The sequence below is a fragment of the Silene latifolia genome, chromosome 2 (genome assembly GCF_048544455.1).
Source record: "Silene latifolia isolate original U9 population chromosome 2, ASM4854445v1, whole genome shotgun sequence".
Lineage (NCBI taxonomy): Eukaryota > Viridiplantae > Streptophyta > Magnoliopsida > Caryophyllales > Caryophyllaceae > Silene > Silene latifolia.
In genome coordinates this window covers 88,821,577-88,827,822 of record NC_133527.1, presented here as the reverse complement: position 1 = coordinate 88,827,822, position 6,246 = coordinate 88,821,577, and the positions used below count along the sequence as shown (strand labels likewise).

The 6,246-nt window shown below is 34.7% G+C and overlaps 1 non-coding gene across 1 annotated transcript; it reads right to left on the bottom strand.

Annotated features, from left to right (window-relative positions):
- Positions 1–3,800: 3,800 nt before the first annotated feature.
- On the bottom strand, positions 3,801–3,907 carry LOC141644657 (small nucleolar RNA R71). The gene has a single exon (XR_012544269.1). It is a non-coding gene; the product is annotated as a small nucleolar RNA R71 (small nucleolar RNA).
- Positions 3,908–6,246: the final 2,339 nt, after the last annotated feature.

Sequence of the window (6,246 nt, the reverse complement as noted above, 5' to 3'; positions counted from 1 at the left end):
AGGGAGTGCACTCGGCTTTACCGGGGTACAAACCTTGTTACGTAGGGGAAGTGGGTGATAAAGGTCTACCCACCGAATTTATAAAGATGAGGGTTGTTTTCGGCTTTACCGATGCCCAAGTTGATGTGAATTTGGATCATGGACACATTTATTCGAAATTTGGGTTGAACTCAACGAAAGTATTCTCGACGGTTGCCGGATGTGTTTCGGGCTAAAGATAAATATTAATGTAATTTTATCGACCAAGAGTTCTAAAATTATAATCGATTAAAGAGTTAATCCACCGAGTTATATTGATGAGGGTTGTATTCGGCTTTACCGATGCCCAAGTTAATATATATGAATTTGGATCTTGGAATCATTTATCATAGTTGGGTAGAGGTCACTATGTAAATGCTTTACTTGTTAATAAAACGATAAATATTAAGTTTTCCAATATTCCGTTATCATATTGTTCTATTTCTTTACCACAATTCATATACGATATCATTTCAATCTTTGATTCAAATCTCCTTTAAAACATCGTAACTAAAGACAAATATGAATTTGCTTCTAAAAACCTCAAATGAACCATTGCTAAGGATCTCTTGTAAAGAGTATAGATTAAAGTTATTCATTATCAAACAGGTTTTTGATTCTTGACTAAACACATCTACTTACAATGGATTGTTTCTCACATGCTTAATTGAGTACCGCAACCACTTCAATGGAAGTTTTAAGACTAAACAAACGAATGAAGAGTAATCTTCATAAAATTCAATTTAGCTTCTCTAAGCAAAGATTCATTGAAATGAGTGGGAGCATCATCGTAAACCGTTAAGGAAGGGATGAGGTTTAAAGAAGTGAAATTAGAATGGAATTGATACAAGGTAATGTTAAAAGTAACGTTATTGAGAATAGTAATACTAAACCTATCAATTCCGACCGATAAAGTTTCCATTGTCTTAAATGTTGGACACTAGAAAGGAAACTACCCCAAATTATTGAAGAATCAACAAGTTAGTTGTGGGACATCTAATGGGACCTTCTTCTTTAAATATTTATTTGATTAACATTAATTTTGCTAGTACTACTTCGTCAATATTAGAAACCAGTGGTGGTTTTCATCATTGTACTTGATACATAGGATGATTAGAATATGACGACTAGCAACAATGATGTAGAGAGATAGAGTCATTGTGTACTCAATCTAGTTTTTGAGTTTAAAGTTGTACTTAATTGTGACCATTAAGTGCATAAACTCTAAATAAGAATATAAACTTGTTAAGATACAAAGGAAGTTTCACTTTTGTGACCCTATACACCATGATTTGATGTATGGCTAGCCCATTGATGTGACCATAATTAGCGCACATTTAGTCCCCGAATTAGCCTTGTTCCCATGCTTTTTAGTGCATATTTGGGTCATTTATTGTCTTTAGCTCTTTGTTTTGCATATTCTTTGAGGTTTTGTGTCCTTGGTAGGAAAGGAGTGCAAACCATGCATTTTCATGGCAAAATGAGACTAAATTGATTGAATCCAATGACCAAGCATCAAGGAGAGACAAGATTAGAAGGCCTTTGTACATATTATAGTAGTTGGGCGATGATGAGGAAAGATCCTTGCATCCCCAAGGAAATCCCCAAGGATTTTATGAAGAAAAGGGAAGAAAAGAAGAAGAAACACGGCTGAGCAGCAATCCGCCCATCTTCCCCTGAAGACGCCCGTCCCCCAGGACCACAATCCGTGCGTCTTCTACCAAAGACGCCCGGGCAGCAGCACCTAGAAGACGCCCGTCTTCTCTCAAAGACGCCCGGGCAGAGACTCCTGAATCCGGCCGTCCGGTGCCTAAGACGCACGGGTTCGAAGACAGCGCAAATCCGTTTCTTCAAGCTTCCAAAAAGATGTCCTTCCTTCAGAAAATACTGGCGTTTCCCTAAGTAGGGACTTAATCGTCATTTAAACCCTTAGTTAACCCTAAGGCATCCACCTAATTTCCACTATAAATACCCCATTAGTCATTAGAAGAGCATGTTCTTCTTATCAATTCTTAGAGTAGTTAATATCAATCAAATCTCTCTTTAGTTTTGTAATCAACAATTAATCAAGTTTTAATACAAGTTTTATTTCCTTAATCTCTCTTTTGTTCATCCTTTATTTTGGGTAATTGAAGATTATTTGGGTTATTATTGGGAGATTGACAACCTCTCAATCAAGCATCAAGTACTTCTATTATTCTTTGCTTTATTATTGGAATCATTAGTAGGTATAATTCTCTTAATCCCTTTTTAATTATTGCTAATTAATTTCATTTGTTCATCATGTTTTACTTTGTTGGTATGATTGACAACCTTGCTAGCATGTTCAACATGATAATGAGTGAGTAGTTCCATAGCTAGGGTTAATGGGTAATTAGGGGAAACCAACATGGGGAATGATTCATGCTTAAATTAATATGCTTTCATGGTTTATTTGCTTGCTTGTTTTGATCTCAACTCATGAACATGTTATGTTTGATGAAATGTGAGCTTATGAATCCTTGCATTTTTTACCCATCATCTATCTTTTCAATGAGACTTGTAAGACATAAACCAACTCGAGTCTCATTAGACCATGCATGTTGTTGAGTAGGGAAGACTAAGTCGACTTGTAGGTGTTTTACAATCTAATTGATTCGGCTCCGGGACCCAAACTTTCCTAGGATTGTAAGATATAACCCAACTCAATCCATCACAACAATAATTGCTTGCTTATAATTTGAGAACATGTTTGTATGATCAATTCCCATGAATCCCCTATGACCCCATGACACCCTAGTGCTTTTTATCAATTGTTTACAACCCTTTCAATTCATCTTGCTTATTTACTTTCATTGCTATTTAGTTTAGTGACCTTCTACATCAACCCAAATTGTGACACCCCTAAGACACCACTAGTTGCAATAGAAATCTCATTTCAATTCCCGTCCCTTGGGATCCGACCTTTACTTGCCTCTTTACTAATTGTAGAGTTGTTTGTGAAGTTATAAATTGTGTTTTGGTCTAGGTGCTTCCAACGACAATTGTTCCGAAAATAGAATATAGCATCCGAAATAGTCCCGGCCAAAAATGGCGCCGTTGCCGGGGACGGTGTTATCTTGATTTAGATTTTCTTATATTGTTATTAGTTGCGTCTTTCTTTGCCTTGAGGAAGTAAAACTCCTCAAGGTTTGTTCTAATTGTTTTCGAGTTGTTTGATATTTTGCATGTCTAGAAGGTCACAAGGTGATTTGTTACCTTTTGATCATGAAATTGAAAGAACTTTGACAACCAATAGAAGACTTGCTAGGAGAAATTTGAGAGGTATTAGTGAGGTTGTAGATATTCAACCAACTATTGAGTTCATCAACCCTTTTGCAAGAGAAGGTGAGGAGAACCCAACACAAAATACAACACAAAATTAACCCACAATGCCTAAGTTTTCATCACATTCCGTACCCACCGAGGAGAACCTACCCAATGGTACTCCCACACCACAACATTTGACCGGAAATTTCATTGCCAAATCCGCATTTATCCAATTAGTCGAAAGGAGCCAATTTGGGGGGATGCCTAGTGAAGACCCTCATTCTCATATGGAGACCTTTTGTGACTATTGTGATGCGATTTCTCAAACCGGTGTAACTCAAGACAGAATTCGATGGGTCTTATTTCCTTTTTCTCTAATTGGCACCGCGAAACAATGGTTGAAGGGACTTGATAAGGCCACTCTCGGAATTGATTCTTGGAAAAAGTTGGCTCTAGCTTTCTACAAAAAATTCTACCCACCGGAAAAGACTAACATGCTAAGAGCTCAAATTACGGGTTTTAAGCAAAGGGATGAAGAATCTTTGTATGAAGCTTGGGAGCGGTTCAAGGGAATTTGTCGCTCATGTCCTCACCAAGGACTTAGCGAGTGGTTCTTGGTACAACAATTTTGGAACGGTCTATATGAAGATTCAAGGAACATTCTCAACATGGGATCAAATGGAATGTTCACCGAAGTTGATGACAATCAAACTTGGAACAAAATTGAGGAAATGGCGGTCCATAACTCACAATATAGTAGACCTCGCAAGGCTACTAGAGGAGGAAAGCATGAAGTGGACTCCGTTACTCAATTAGGTGCTCAACTTAGTGCTCACATTGACACAATCAATTTGAAGTTTGAAAAAGCTATGGCTAGACTTGAAGAAGCCTCAAAATCACCAAAGCATCATGTTAATGCCATGACGGCATCCTCATCAATCCCAAGTGGGATATGTGAGAATTGTGGAACTTTGGGACATGACTCAAGTGAATGTAGCGGAAAAAATGAACAAGTGAATGCTTTCCAAGCATACAAGAGTGGTACCCCTTATTCCAACTATTACAATGAAAACACCAAATTCCATCCAAATCTCTCATACAAAAGCCAAAATGTTCAAAACCCTCAAACAACATACTGTTGGGAAATGTGTCCTCAACAATAGTGCGATCATATGATTTAAATATCATTATTAAATCTCATTTTAAGAATACAATTGGGAAGTAATATTGTTACTGTCAACTGGTCAACATATATCGGTAATGATTGGTCGACTAGAGTTTGACATTCTTGTCGTGTGACGGTGGTGATCAGTTGACCCCCTAGGTCATACCTAAAGGGCAATACTCTTAATTGATTATTTAATTAATCGTATAATGTTGCGAGTTAATTAAATTACTTGAAAATTGACGGACGATTTTGGAAGTAAAATTTACGTATCAAATTGAAATGTGATTAAATGAGATACGGTCTGAGTAATTAAATTGTATAATTACTCGGATGAAATAAATTGTTTAATGTAACAATTAAATTGAATGAATTGTTATAAATACAATCAGTTGTGATTTATAAACTGGTAAAAATTATTTCGGCACAGTAATTATGGAATTACTAAATCAATTTTTGTATGTGACGTATTTTTATTAATACGTTGATTTTTAATATGTTAAAAATACATTACAAATTATGTTACATGTGACATGTTACATATTGACAATTGACAAAATAATATGGATTCCATATTATCATATGGACCGAAATAAAGAAGAGGTTTAAGCTAATTAAATTGTTTAATTAGTAGCTAAACATAATGATTGTTTTGCTTTAGTAGCCTTACATGCCTATAGTGCATTGTGAAGACAAATGAGCCCATGCATTGGCTCCTTTCCACCTCCTCTTGGCCGGATTTTTAGAGAAGAAAAACCACTTGATTTTTCTTCTTATTTTTGATATACACCATAATGTAATGTGTGTATTATTCATTCTAACTACTCATCCAAAATACAAGTTCTAGTGAGAAGAAAAATCCTCTCTTCTCCTCTCTTAAAAACCGAAACTATTATGTGATTTAAAGAGTTTTGGTTCAATTTTCTACTAAGATTAATATTATACTAGTACTTATAATATTAATTAGATTAAGTGAAAGCCTTGGGTATAAAGCTTGGGGAGAGATCTTATTCTTAGATCTTGTTCATCCATTGGAATAGCTCAAGAACAAGAAGAGAAAGGTGATCTCTCTTGTGCCCTAATAGCCGAAATCTACAATGTAAGGACATTATTTCTCTTCTCTTTTATTAATGTTTGCATGCATAAAATCCGTTTTAATTTTATGACAAATTAATTAGACATATATGAGTATGTTAAATATGTATATAGATCTACATTTCCTTCAATCGGTATCAAGAGCCACGGTTGTTTGCATGCAAATTGGTTAAAAGTTTTTCCAAGTTATATGAATAACAAATAAAACTTGTAAAATTTGTGTTATTATGATATATCACGAAATTATTACATGCATGTTAATATTTCTGGTCCTAAAGTGTTTTAGGATATTTTGGTTAATTTTTCGGATTTTTATTGTTCATATTTAATAATAATGACATTTAAATGTGATTTTATGAGTAAAAATGTCATTTTTTGGTCGAAAATTAGCTATACTTCGAATTTTCACTTGGTTTTTGGATATGTTGTTACATATATTATTTTGAGATAACCTGTAAATTTTCATAATTTTTGCACTTGTTATGCTCGAAAAATGAATTTTTCATTATTAAATTCGGATTTAAGAGAAAAATAGGTTAATATGAGTTAAATTTCGAATCTGGTCATAGAAAATTTATATGTTGTCACATGCAATTTTACAAGATGTGTGTAAAATAATTGGCTATAAAGAAGTCTTTTAGCATGATTTATGAATTTTTGAAGAAAAATGACATAAATAG